The sequence below is a fragment of the Chrysoperla carnea genome, chromosome X (genome assembly GCF_905475395.1).
Source record: "Chrysoperla carnea chromosome X, inChrCarn1.1, whole genome shotgun sequence".
Lineage (NCBI taxonomy): Eukaryota > Metazoa > Arthropoda > Insecta > Neuroptera > Chrysopidae > Chrysoperla > Chrysoperla carnea.
In genome coordinates, this window is record NC_058342.1 from 4,254,677 (window position 1) to 4,269,254 (window position 14,578).

Below are 14,578 nucleotides of genomic sequence, written 5' to 3' on the forward strand. Positions count from 1 at the left end.
GTCACGAAAAATTGGATTGCTCAGAAGTTTTATATCAATTATGTAATTTCAAAACTGATTGACATTCAGTTCAATTAAATAGAAAGTGTTTTAATTGAGGGTCCACGAAACAAGTCCAACAAATATTCAAATGAGAAATATGGAAAGGAGCATTTTTTCGAAGGCATATTGTGTGAAAAACCAAATTCACACGACTGGTACATAGATTCGGGTGCCTCAAGCCACATGACGCCGAATAATGATGTATTAAAGGAATCAAGATCCGCAAAAGTGCATCAAGTAATGGGTGCAAATGGATCATAAATGGAAGTTAAGAGTGCCCTTTTATGGCGCTGTAAGAAAGAATAGAAAAAGATAGTGTTACTGTGTACAATTAATAATTTATTAATAAATCATAGTTTCCACTCTTGATAATGAGTATATACAATTTACATAATAAACTAATATATACAATAACTTATTGTTAAATCAAAAGTTTCTACTCTAAATAATAAGTATAGTCAAATTCTTAAAAAAATATATATACATATGTACAACTAAGAAAAACCATTTACAAATGTTGTAAAAATCCTTCAGACAATATATTATTTCAAAAAAAGCGATAATTAAGAAAATATTGTAACCAAAGATAATTAATATATAATTGGCTTCTGGGTAACAACGTGTAAAAACATTTTATATTTCAAAAACAACCAGGGCCAAGATAAGTGAACACGCGGCCAGGCATACAAATTGAGGTTATTTATAAAACCAAAATGTTACATTAATTAGATCAAACAAATCATGACTCACCGGATTAATAGTAACAACTAAATTGTCACAACCATTTAATTAAATGTAATTGATATGTCCATAATTATTTAATTACCAAAAAATTAAAATATATTTCTCTCCCTTATAATATGTATCAGTAAATCGACTCCATTCTGTATGTGTATTCTATATGCGTTCAAGTCTAGAAGTGACTTAACCATGCCACAGGTAATGCAAGAAGAACTACTATATAACTCATTCACATGAATCATACTTAGAGTGACGTAAGCGCCACTGATCAAGAACTAAAAATATATATGATATAAATTAGGTTCGTTCAGTTAACCCAGATGGAATATGAAATTGAAAAAAAATTTCATAACACTATGTGTCTTTATCACACACATGAAATCTATATTGTTCATAAATTCTTTAACCTTACATATACCAATAATCGTCACCAGATAGTATTTGAGATTAACGTAAAGAAATATTTTTAGCCTTTGTATTTTACTCTTATAACTTCCCAGTCATGGACGCCTATAAAAACTTTGTAGCTAACTTATAACGGCACAGTTTTAATTGACTCAGTATGCCATGAATCATCATCTGTAAAAATTTTGGTCGTGAAGTGTAAACACGTACCAGTCGAGCTGTTAATTTCTTGTGAAAGTTTAGTGGTTTTCAGATGAAAATTTAACTGAAAAGTTGATAAAAGAGTTAAAAGTGTTGTTTTAGTATATTAATATCATAACATTTCGTGTTTTGAACGTGAAAATAGTGAAAATTTAAGTTTTTAGTGAAGTTGTAGTTCTATTGTTTTGTTGTTTTCTTGACTTCGAAAACAGCAGAACTTTGTTTACTAAACGTTTTCAAAAGATTTTAAAATTAATATCAAGATACTCAAGGCTCCGTAGCCCAGTGGTTCAGACATATGGTTTCCAATAATTTACGTGATACTAAGCTCAGTTCGAGTCTCCTACCGGTTCATTAGCTTTTAATTTCTTATCGTGTTTTTCTTTTTTTGTTGGCCTCTTCTTAAATTCTTTAATAAAATAATAACTTTCTCCGGCATACAACGTGAAACGAAAATAAAAATACATACTTTTTGCAATAATCTCAACTATTCAAACTATATTGTATCCAAAAGTAGGTATCATAAGTACAAACTCAAACAATTATGGGTTCCAAAACCAATCTACAAGGCATTATGAATGTCCTTCAAAATGTTCAAACTCAAATTGATATAAAAATTAACAACTTTAAAGGGAATATAAATGAAAAATTGGCAATATGAACAAAGACTGAAGAACTTTTAAAACACAAGTGGATGAACAAAACAAAAGAATTGATCAACTCGAACGTTTAGACGAAACAATATTATAATTCATGGAATCGAATGATCAGAAAATAAATATTTTCAGTTAGAAAACGCAGTAAAGGATATAATAACAAAAAAATTGAAAATAGATTGTGGTTGCTCGGAATTTAGCTTCATTAGAAGAATAGGTGTCAAAAATGATTCTAAAAGTAGTGAAAACAGTGAATTTAGGTTTTACTACACAAAAAAAAAATCGTGGTTTTAAAAAACAAAAAACTTCTTAAAGATACAAATCTTTTCATAACCGAAGATTATCCAAAGAAAATTTTCGAGAAACGAAAAGAGTTACGAAAGATAATGATTAAAAAACGGGAAGAAGGTCACTTTGCCATCATCAAATATGATAGACTTTTCATGGATGTGGGTGAAAATTTTTTAAAACCAAAACCAAACGAAAATGAAAACCTTCAAGTGAACTCACTGGAGAAAATACTGATTCTAGCCAAGAAGCTAATAATAATGCTAAAACAATCGCCACTAAAACAAACACTGGCAAAATTCCTGTTATATTTACGCGCCCTAGGTCGAATTCACTAAGGACTACGAACCCTTATGCAAGAAACACTAATACGCCTAAAATCAACCACCAATAGCCATTATTTATTGTACCAGATTCAATAAAAAATAAAAAGACCTCAGCAATGACAAAGGATCTAAATAAAAATATAATCAAAGTCAATAAAAATCACAATAGTAGGCAATGGCAACCCACTACAGAGAATTGCTAAGAAAATATCATGGAAAGAAAAGAACAAAAAACAAATATAATGAAAATCGGAACATGGAATATACGAACGATGTATCAGTCCGGAAAATTAGCTTACATAATATTGGAAATGAAAATAATGATTATAAATATATTGGGAGTTAGTGAAACAAGATAGACGCAAAATGGAGAATTTACAACGGATGGCTACAAGGTTTTTTATTCAGGTGGAAACACTAATGATTTTGGAGTGGGACTCATTATTGATCATCGGCTGAGTAAAAGAATACTAAGTGTTGTGCCTGTTTCTGATCGTATCATAATGATAAAAATTAAGAACAGCCCAGTTAACTTAAACCTTAACCAAGTATATGCATCGACATCACAACATTCCAAAGAAAGCATTAATAAATTTTATAGTGACCTAAATAAAATCACTGCACAATGCATATCTAATGAAATCAGATTAATAATGGGTGATATGAATGCAAAATTGGGAAACCAGCGATATAAAAATATAGTTGGAAAATACGGCTTAGGTCAAATAAATGAAAGAGGCGAAAAATTTATTATGTGGTGCGCTCAGAACCAGCAAGTAATAATGAATACGTGGTTCAAGAAACACAGTCGGCGTTTATGGACTTGAAAAGCCCTAATATTATAACAAACAACCAAATAGACTATATTACCATTAACAGAAGACCGAAACTCCATAAAAGATGTTAGCACATTTCCTGGTGCAGATGCTTACAGTGACCATGTTCCAGTGGTTTGTAAAATGAAATTAAATTTTAAAAAATTAGTTCCCCAAAAAAACAACAAGCCAAAAAGTCAGAAGTCAGATGACAAAGTTTTAATTGGTAATGAAATTCTAAGAACTGAAGTTGAACACGCAATTAGAACTTTAAAATTTGGAAAAGCTACAGATCCAGACGAAGTATCGCTTGACTTCATCAAAGCAATGGAAGAAACAGGAATGACGTTTATCACAAATCTTTTAAATGCAATCTATGAAAGTGGTCATTTACCAACCACTATGAACCAATCAATGTGCATTATGATTCCAAAGAATGCTAAAGCAAACAAATGTGATCAATTTAGACCAATTAGCTTGATCAATCATGTTATTAAAATCCTCACAAAAATTATTTCAAACCTAATACAAAAAAAATTGAACACCTAAATAGGACCGGAACAGTTTGAATTTGTACCGAAAAAGGGAACTAGAAACGCTCTTTTAACAATGCATTTATTAATGGAACGCTCCATAGAAGTTAACAACGACCTGTATTTATTCTTCTTAGACCTTACGAAAGCTTTTGGTAAATTCTACCACACTAAACACTTTTTGAAATTCTTCAAGAAATGAATATAGATAGTAAAGATTTTCGAATCATTTAAGCTCTGTATTGGCATCAACAATCGGCAGTAAAAATTAACGAAAATGAATAACTAATTACATCGATATAGAGCGTGGAGTGCTTCAAGGATGTGCTATGTCAGCAATGCTATTTAACATATATACAGACATGGTCTTTCGGAAATTAAATATCATTACATTAAATACAAAAATATATTTCAAAATAAAAATATAAGTGTAAAAGCAAAATAACGGTTTTTAAAGTGCTATATTTGGCCGGTTTTGTTGTAGGTCAATGAGGCATGGGCGATCTCTAAAAGAATGAGGTCATTCTTACTTGCCTTTGAAATGTGGATTTGAAGACGTTTACTGAAGGTTTCTTGGAAAGCAAAAATATCAAACGAAGAGGTATTGGATAAAGTTGGTGCTAAAAGAGAACTAACAAAGAGTCTAAAAACAAGGCAACTGCAGCTCGTGGGTCATGTGATAAGACAGCAGTCCTTAAGATACTTAGTACTAAGCGGTAAAGTATAAGGTAATAAATCAAGAGGCAGAAAGGCGGTAACTTTTCTATCGCCCCTTTCTCCGCAAAAGGCTGCTGATATTTTTCTCATGGCCTATGATCGGCAGCAGTGGAATTCCATGATCGCCAACGTCTGTTGAACAGATATGGCACACAATGATGATGATGATGCCATGGATGTTTCTTGGCGTAGTATAATACAAAGATTTAAATACGTAAGTGTGTTCTTGATGTTTATTCATTTAAGTTAATTTATATTTATTTAATTGCACATAGTTTTAAGAAATTGGAGTAACAATTTATAATTAGAAATTACAAAAATTATTTGCAATCTTGACCATTAATTTTGTACATTGGATTGGAAACAACGTGGCAATTATATTATGTCCAAATCTACTTGTTCAAGCATCAATTTTTCAGTTCAGGATGTGACGACTAAATCTGTTCAATTTTATTTTATATAAATAAATTACCAACGAAATGAGTTATGAAATCTGACTCTTCTGCACTTCAAATAGTATGAATGATTGATTCAGATAAGGCTAGAAGACTAGAAAATGTATCCCAAGTTTCCGTAATAACACTGTTCAAGTTCGTCTTCAGTGATCGTTAGGGAAATAAAAAATTATTATGGGAATATATTATTGACTTGAATATTATCGTAAATAAATTTAAATAACTTTTAACTCGAACATTAATGTTCTTTGTTTGCCTCTGTCTTGTTCATTTTCTTCTTCTTCTTTTTTCTTGTAATTTTTTTAATGCATTCCCGTGCGTTCATTCACTCCTTTATTCTGTCATGTATTATTCTTCATATATCTTCTATTGAATATGAATGTATATTTTCTAAAAGGAAAATATAAGAAAATTTTTTATGAAATTTTAATTTAAATCGATTTTAAAACAAAATTAAGTACCTGAGAACAACCTCAGAAAATTAACAAGCATTTTTATTTTTGAAGGAATAAAATAAGAAGGTTTATTATATAATTATTAACTGATGGATTTTATTGCTCGGCTAATTGCATTTCAACCATTTAAACAATAGGTTTTGAAAATAACTAATGGAGTTAACTTTTCAGATACGATAAGCTTACTTGTATGCCAACATGTCAAGCTATAATTATTATGATAACAGTTTATTTACAATTGAAAATGTTTGAATGGTTTCAGTAAATCATCTAAGCAGCTGGTATCAATAGTTTCCGTATAAAGTAAGTATTAATTTATTCAAGAAAGAAAAATAAGCAATTTGAAATGGTACTTGTCATATAAAGTGTGCACTACTTGCTTGTGCTGCCATAAAAAAGAAAATAAAAAAAAAAGCTTATCTATCAAACGACAACTAATCTTGCTTTTAAAGTTTCGGAGAAAACTTTGGAATCATAATTACTTAGCGCCTTCAGGTTTTTTAGAGGTCTTCTTCGAATCTATAAGAGCAAAAAAGAAGTCGTTTGAGTTATTGCTATACTAAGCTTAATTGCATACCATCTCGATGTAATAATCCTCACGGGAGAAAAGGATGTAAGAGTTTTAAGAAAGAAAGTAAAATCCTGAATTTGTTTGAATTTAAATAACTATTCCGAAAATAGTTTGTACGAATATTAATTAAGTCTTGTCTATATATATATAAAAATAATACGTCATTTTTTGTTTGTGGACACACCAAATTTTTGTGTAAATACCTTGTTTTATATATATATATATATATATATATATATATATATATTTTGATAGATTGAAAAAGTACAATTTATCGATCATACCAACCATCCACAGGACAGTACCTCAAAACATATAGAATATACTAATATTGTCCTATTTTATGGTATATTCGTACAAACTATTTTCGGAATAGTTATTTAAATTCAAACAAATTCAGGATTTTACTTTCTTTCTTAAAACTCTTACAATATTTTATATATATATATATATATATATATATATATATATATATATATATTTATATATATATATATATATATATATATATATATATATAAATATATATATATATATATATATATATATACATATATATATATATATATATATATATACAATTATATAAACATATATATTATATTATATATTATATATATATATATATATATATATATATATATATATATATATATATATATAATATACAAATATATATAAAATAATATAATTTAATTGGACGAAATGGTATGGTATATTCGTACAAACTATTTTCGGAATAGTTATTTAAATTCAAACAAATTCAGGATTTTACTTTCTTTCTTAAAACTCTTACAATATTTTCATGTATATATATATATATATATATATATATATATATATATATATATATATATATATATATAATATACAAATATATATAAAATAATATAATTTAATTGGACGAAATGGCATGGTATATTCGTACAAACTATTTTCGGAATAGTTATTTAAATTCAAACAAATTCAGGATTTTACTTTCTTTCTTAAAACTATTACAATATTTTCATGGGGTTTTGGGTTGTAGACGTGTTACAGTGTAGACGTGTAATTTATTGCTCTGTTAAAAAAAGACTTAAATTTTGAGTTTAATATAAATTTTAATACTGTTCTTTGTGAAAATTTAACTGAAAACAAGTTTTAAGTTCTGTAAAAGTGAACACTACTCCTGAAAACAGTTTATACAGTGTATTTTTCCGAAAAAATTAAGAAGTTAATATATGAGGCTATGCTTAACTAGTGATGACGTGAAAATTTGTATGGATCTTACATTTAAATCTAAAAAAATAAACAAAAGTTAAATTATTTCAAAAAAGGGGAAGTTTTAACTATGTCAAGAAATTTAATCATAATTAATTTTAAATAATCGTGTTTTAATTAAAAAAAAAACATAGTTTTTGAAAACAGTACTAATATTCTTGAAAGTTTTTTATTTCATTTTATTTTATTTTACAAGAACAAAATAACAAAAATTTAACAACGCAGCAAAAACACAAATATTGTAAAATAATATATAGCTGTTTGATTAGTATTAAAAAATTGTTACATTACATAAACAAGTCCATGGCGCAATTGGTTAAGGCATTGGTCAAATTAATAAATTAAAACCACACTAACAAGGTTTCGAATCTAAGTACTGCTCGTAACAATTTTTTTTTATTTCTGCTATTTCAAAATATTATAAGCAATAATTCATATAAGACAGACATAACAGTTGTAAATTGAATAAATAAACAAATTTTGGTTTAAATAAGATAATTTAAATGAGTAACTTAGAAGGTAAAATAGACGCTCTAATCAGCAAAATGGAAACATTCGAAAACAAAATAATGTTGGAGCTAAAAGAAATAAAAGATGAAAATAAATATATAAGAGAAAAAAATGAGGAATTAGAAAATTTGCTGGCAGAACGAAATAAAACAATTGTTAAAATGCAAGTGGAAATGAATAAAAATAACATAATCATTATTGGCCATGAAAAGCAGACTAAAAACGAAACGACACTGGAAGAAGAAGTGATTAATCTTTTCCAAGACCAATTGAATGTAAATATCAACAAATTAGAAATTGATGAAGTTTTTCGATTGGGAAAACATCCAAAAGCTCCTATAAAAGTAAAGTTCACAAGTTTTAAGACGAAGCAAGATATCTGCAAAAATCGTAGGATGCTGAAAGGAACAAAAATTTTTATTAATAATGATTTGCCACGAGAAATAAGGATGGAACTAGGAAAAGAAAGAGCCAAAATGAAAGAGCAATCAAATTTAAGCAAAAAAAGAAATCAACCGGATCATCAATCTTCTGAAGAAGGAGATGGTCAAACTTCAAGAATTCAGCCTGCATTCAAGAAAAACAGAGAAGTACAAAGTATTTCAAAATTTTTTCTACGATATTAGTAGGAAAAATTTTAACAATAAAATAAATTATCCCTATGTAGTAAATAAGTTTAAATTAGTTTTTTGGAATATAGAAGGACTTTTCCCTAAATTAAATAATTACGATATTATAAGTTATTTTAAAAAATTTGATGTTTTAGGTTTGGTTGAAACTTGGTCATCAGAAAATAAACCGATAGAAATTGAAGGATTTAACAGTATTGTAAAATGTGGAAAAAGGTTATTCAATCGAGGTAGAAACCCTGGAGGAATTGCAATATTTTATAAAAATAGTTTAGAAGGTAATGTTACAGAAATTTTAAGCGATTTGGATAACGTTTTGTGGGTAAAAATTAGTTTCAAGGACAGAAGTGTAATAATAGGTGTTGTGTATTGGCCACCTGAATATAGTAAACAGAGTAACAATATCCTTTTGGAAAAACTCGAAGAAGAAATTATAACGTTCTATCAGAAGTATCCAAACGCGGAGATAATTTTAGGAGGGGATTACAATGCTAGGATAGGGGAAAAATCCGAATGGGATGACATGGAGTATGATGAATATAACTCTGCTATAAATTACATGGAAATAAACAACCAATGGAGCAATTTAACTAAACATAGGACAAGCCAAGATAAAACAGTTAATACATATGGAAAAAAGCTATTAGCATTCTGTGCGAGCTTAAACTTTACAATTCTAAATGGACGTACATCAGGTGATAGCAATGGAAATTGGACTTTTATAGCAAAAAATGGAAAAAGCGTCATTGATTATGTAATGATAACAGGAGGTATCGTAGAATCTACAAATATGCAAGTAGGGGAACAAATAGTATCGCAACATTTTCCTTTAGAAGTAACGTATGATAACTGCCTCAAGAATAATGATGCTGAAAATGTAAATGGCATAGGAATAAGTAAGTATAAATGGATGGAAAATAAAAAGCAAGAGCTTGATATGGAGCTGGGTTCTATTGAGTCGGATCTGTACAAAATAGGCATCAAATCAATGAACGAAAATAATTCACTAGAAAAGGCAATTAAAATTTTTAAGGAATGGATAGAATATGTAGGGAGAAGCATGAAAGTCGTTAGGGACAGAAATATTGAAGGAACTGCCAAAAGCTGGTATGACGAAGAATGCAAAAGAAAAAAAATGGAGGTGAATAAAACTCTGAGAAAATTAAGACATGGGAAAACAAGAGAGGACGAAGAGAATTATTTGAAAATAAGAAACGAGTTTAAGAAAATTTGTAAAAGCAAGAAACGAGAAGCGGAGGAAGCCCAAATCAATGAGATAATAAACTTTATGGAATACAACAGTAAATGTCTTTGGTCTTACATAAAAGGAGATACCAAACCTTCAAAAGAACATAACCTGATCACCACACAAGAATGGTTGGAACACTACGTGTCACTGTACAGAAGCGACAAAAGTCAAATATGTCCAGACTCAGAGGATATCAAGTGTATACCGAGAATAGAACAACTGGACTGTGCATTTAAAGAAGAAGAATTACGCGAAACTATTGAAAATTTTAAGTTAAGAAAAGCAACTGGTATAGACGGGATACCAAACGAAATTTACCAATATATATTTAGTAACCAATCAAATTTTAATTTATTGAAAGACATCTTCAACAAAATGAGTGAACTAAAATATTTCCCTGAACAGTGGTCAACAGGAATAATATGCAATATATATAAGGGGAAAGGGGATAAGAAAAAGCCCTCATATCTCTGAGAAAGTATATCTATAAACTCAAAAGCTTACCGGTTAAGATTATTCTCATGTTATTTAATACGCTGATTATACCCATTCTATCGTATGGTAGCCAAATTTGGGGAGCACAAAAAATTGAATATGAAAATGAAGTATTTTGTAATAAATTTTATAAAGAAATATTAGGAATATCAAAATCATCATGCAACAGCGGGGTTCTAGTAGAAATTGGAAGAAAACCGATTGCAGCGCATTTTATCTCACTATCATTGGCTTATTATGGAAGAATTAAAAATGGCAACAAAAAACTACAACAAGCAGGTCTTGCATGCGGATTAGAAACTAATATAAAAGAACAATTAAATCTTATGGAAATGACAGCTGAAAATTGCGAAAATTGGACAAAAGGAAGAATAAAAAAACAAGTGCAGGAATACTATCTAAAAAAAGTATTACATGAAGTGAACTCTATGGTATCAATGCAGATGTTTTCATGCATACCCCATTTCGAAACTGGCGCACCATATCTAAATATATTAAATAGAGACCAGAGGAGAATCCTAGCTTCGTTCAGACTAAACACTTACGCCTGGAACTATGTACGAAATTCATTAGGAGACAAGATGTGTGTTCTATGTGGTGGGCTAGAGTCTGGACAACATTTACTTATGGATTGTGAAGGTACCAGAGGAACAGAAAGAGATAGGGTTTCTGCAATGGGATTGAATAACCTAACGAACATTTTAAATGTTTCTGAGTATGATAAAGCAATAGTAGTGACGACTTATATTAATTTCATTCTATCGAAGAGGAAAAGTTTGTTGTTTTGATGGCCAGGTTTGATGCTTTACACACATTAAAAATATGAGAATTAAGATTTTAAATATAAAGAATTTTATGTTATTTTATTTAGTTTTATTTTATTTTTCATATATTGTAACACAAAATGTAAGTTTGTAATGATTGATTTGCTTTTTGTATATCAATAACGAATATATATACACAAAAAATATTTTCATGTATATATATAATATATATATATATATATATATATATATATATATATATATATATATATATATATATATATATATATAATATACAAATATATATAAAATAATATAATTTAATTGGACGAAATGGTATGGTATATTCGTACAAACTATTTTCGGAATAGTTATTTAAATTCAAACAAATTCAGGATTTTACTTTCTTTCTTAAAACTCTTACAATATTTTCATGTATATATATATATATATATATATATATATATATATATATATATATATATATATATATATATATATATATATATATGTATATATATATATATATATATATATATATATATAATATACAAATATATATAAAATAATATAATTTAATTGGACGAAATATTACACAAAAATTTGGTGTATCCACAAACAAAAAATGACGTATTATTTATTAAATTGAAAATGCTGACTTGAAAATAAGCATTTTTTTATTTTTTAAAAACACGATTATTTAATAAAAGGATATTGCGAAATATTTTATTGAAATTATGAAGTAATATTCGATCGGGTTATTGTATTCTAAATTATAAATGAGGGAAATTTTATATTGTAAATTTAAGGGATAATAATTTTAAGGGAATGGTTGATCCTGCCACATGGAATCTTAAGTAATCTCTCATGTTTTTTTGACTAAAATCAAAACTTGTATGATTGTTTCTTTCAAATTTTACCCCTTGAATTAACTCGCCTACGAAATTTTTCGTAATAATCCATTTTAACTGAAAACGATTATATCCATTCAATCAATATTTAATTATTCATATTCAAGAAACGTATTCCTAACTTAATATAATAATTGAATTATGTATACTGACTTTTGGAGTCTTCAAAATCACTGTGGAAAACACGTAGACACAAACATACGTGTTAAAGCTGTTAAGTCGTTTAGGTTGTATCGTTCACTCGAACAGCAAGATTTGCAGTCACTGGTGAGAGAATTTGGACAGTTTGGTATACGCTATATCATTTAGCATGGTGTTTAGCTTATTTTTGTAAAATATGAGTTTAATTATTTTTTTTTTTAATTGAGTTACACTGAAAAAGAAGAATAGTTGAAGAGATTACTAGACGACTAGTTGAAGAGATTACTAGGTGAGAGAATTTGGACAGTTTGGTATACGTTATATCATTTAGCATGGTGTTTAGCTTATTTTTGTAAAATATGAGTTTAATTTTTTTTTTTTTTAAATTGAGTTACACTGAAAAAGAAGAATAGTTGAAGAGATTACTAGACGAAAAAGATGACAGTAGTGATGGCCTTTCGGGCAGTGCAGATTAAGATTGGCTGACCAACGAGAACGCTCTGCATTCTACCAATGCTGAAGCATCATATAATGAGGATTGCGTTAATAATGAAGCCGAAATCAATGGCGGTTCTAGAGAAGAAGAAGAAGGAGAAAAACACGATGACGGTGAAACAATCTCTCAGGAGGAGAGAGGCAACGAAGAAGCTTTAGATGTCTCGATCAGCACGAGAAAAACTTTTGTGGCAAAGATTTGGAATAAAACTCCGCCTCAAAACTATCAAACACCGGATATAAATCTAATTACAGAGAGCTGGGTCGCGTAAGTGCATATGTCTAAAAAACCAAACGGTCAAAGTCTAACGCCTTAGACCGCTCGGATATTTGCGCTCTCTGTAAAGTTGATACAATGGTTAAATATTTGTCATTTTTTGACCCCCTGTAATAAAAATAACTTCTTTAAGGTAGTTCCTCCGCGACAGTCCAGTCAAAAAGTTTTGGACTAATACTATCATTCAGTGCATTAACTGTGCTATGACTATTATACATATACCATATATTATTTTCACAAGACTGTAGTTACACACTAATTTATCTCCTATACGTATACAGGCACACACTATACGTTTACCATTAGTTTCTATATCCTTTCCACAAAAAAACATCGCTAAAACGAGTTATTTATTTAAGTTTTTATCGAAACTATATGGTAAATAATTTTTATTTTTTTTAATATATTTTCTAAATATAGTATTCTACATTATATTAGTTTTTCATAGAGATGGTGAACGTCATTCATTGGTAAATAAATATAATATTTGTAAATTTGTGTATTTTTATACACTTCTCCCATGTACACGTACAAATTGCGTCACTTTTAATTGCTAATATCTCATGTATGGCATGGTAAATCATCTTCTAATTTTAACAGAATGTGTATTATGAATTAAATATTTTATATTCTGAGTTTTGAGAAATTCTTGAAATATCACTTTCGTGTAGGTACTACCTTAAATGAAAAACGATAAATATTAATTGGTTAAATTTATCAAAGGCGCACAGATTCATTTCAAAACTTTTATATACAGTAGAATCTCGATAAGTTAAAGTCCAAGGGAAACACAAAATATTTTAAGTTATAGAGGTTTTAAGTTATCAAGTGTCTATGTTAGGTAAAGGTTAATATAGAGGTATGTACATGTTTCTATGTACCCTAGTTAATATAGAGGTATGTACATGTTTCTATGTAGTTACTGAGGGCCTATACAGAGATTATTTATTTAAGTTATAGAGGTTGCGTCTTTTAGGTTATAGAGGTTTTGGGCTCTGATGGGAAGGGAACATAGTATTTTTTGAAGTAACAGAGGTTTTTATGTTACCGAGGTTTAAGTTATCGAGATTCTACTGTACTACAAGGATTTTTCAGTATGTAGCGATTTGATTTTTTTAAGGACAACATATCCGATAATAAATTTTGTGTTGCATTTATGTCAGACTCTTTTTTGGTCAAAATACAACGTAACCATATCCGAGATACAAAAAAATGAGACAAATAATTTTTAAAATTTTGATTATCTTTAATAGAGATTTATTTCTTCATTAAAATCTATTTACAAAAAAAAAAAAAAAAAAAAAACTACCATGACAGCAATCAACAAACAACTTACGTTTACTTGTAATATTCAATTTGAAGAATTACTTTTCTTGACATCTACCCTCACAAGGGAGTAAATTCAACAGCCGTTTCTTAGAGATGTTAAAGTAATCGTAATCCCTTATTCTTCCTTGATGTATTTTCCATTCACTGCCGTGAAAATCAGTGGTATTTATTTTGCTTCTAAAGAAAGTTTTAAACTCCTTTGATATTGAACTGGGAACACCATTACAATGTTATAATTATGAGTTACACTAGAGCCAAGTTTTATAAAATAAGATGCATGTTGGGTTTTAGAAATAGTTTTATAAAATAAATG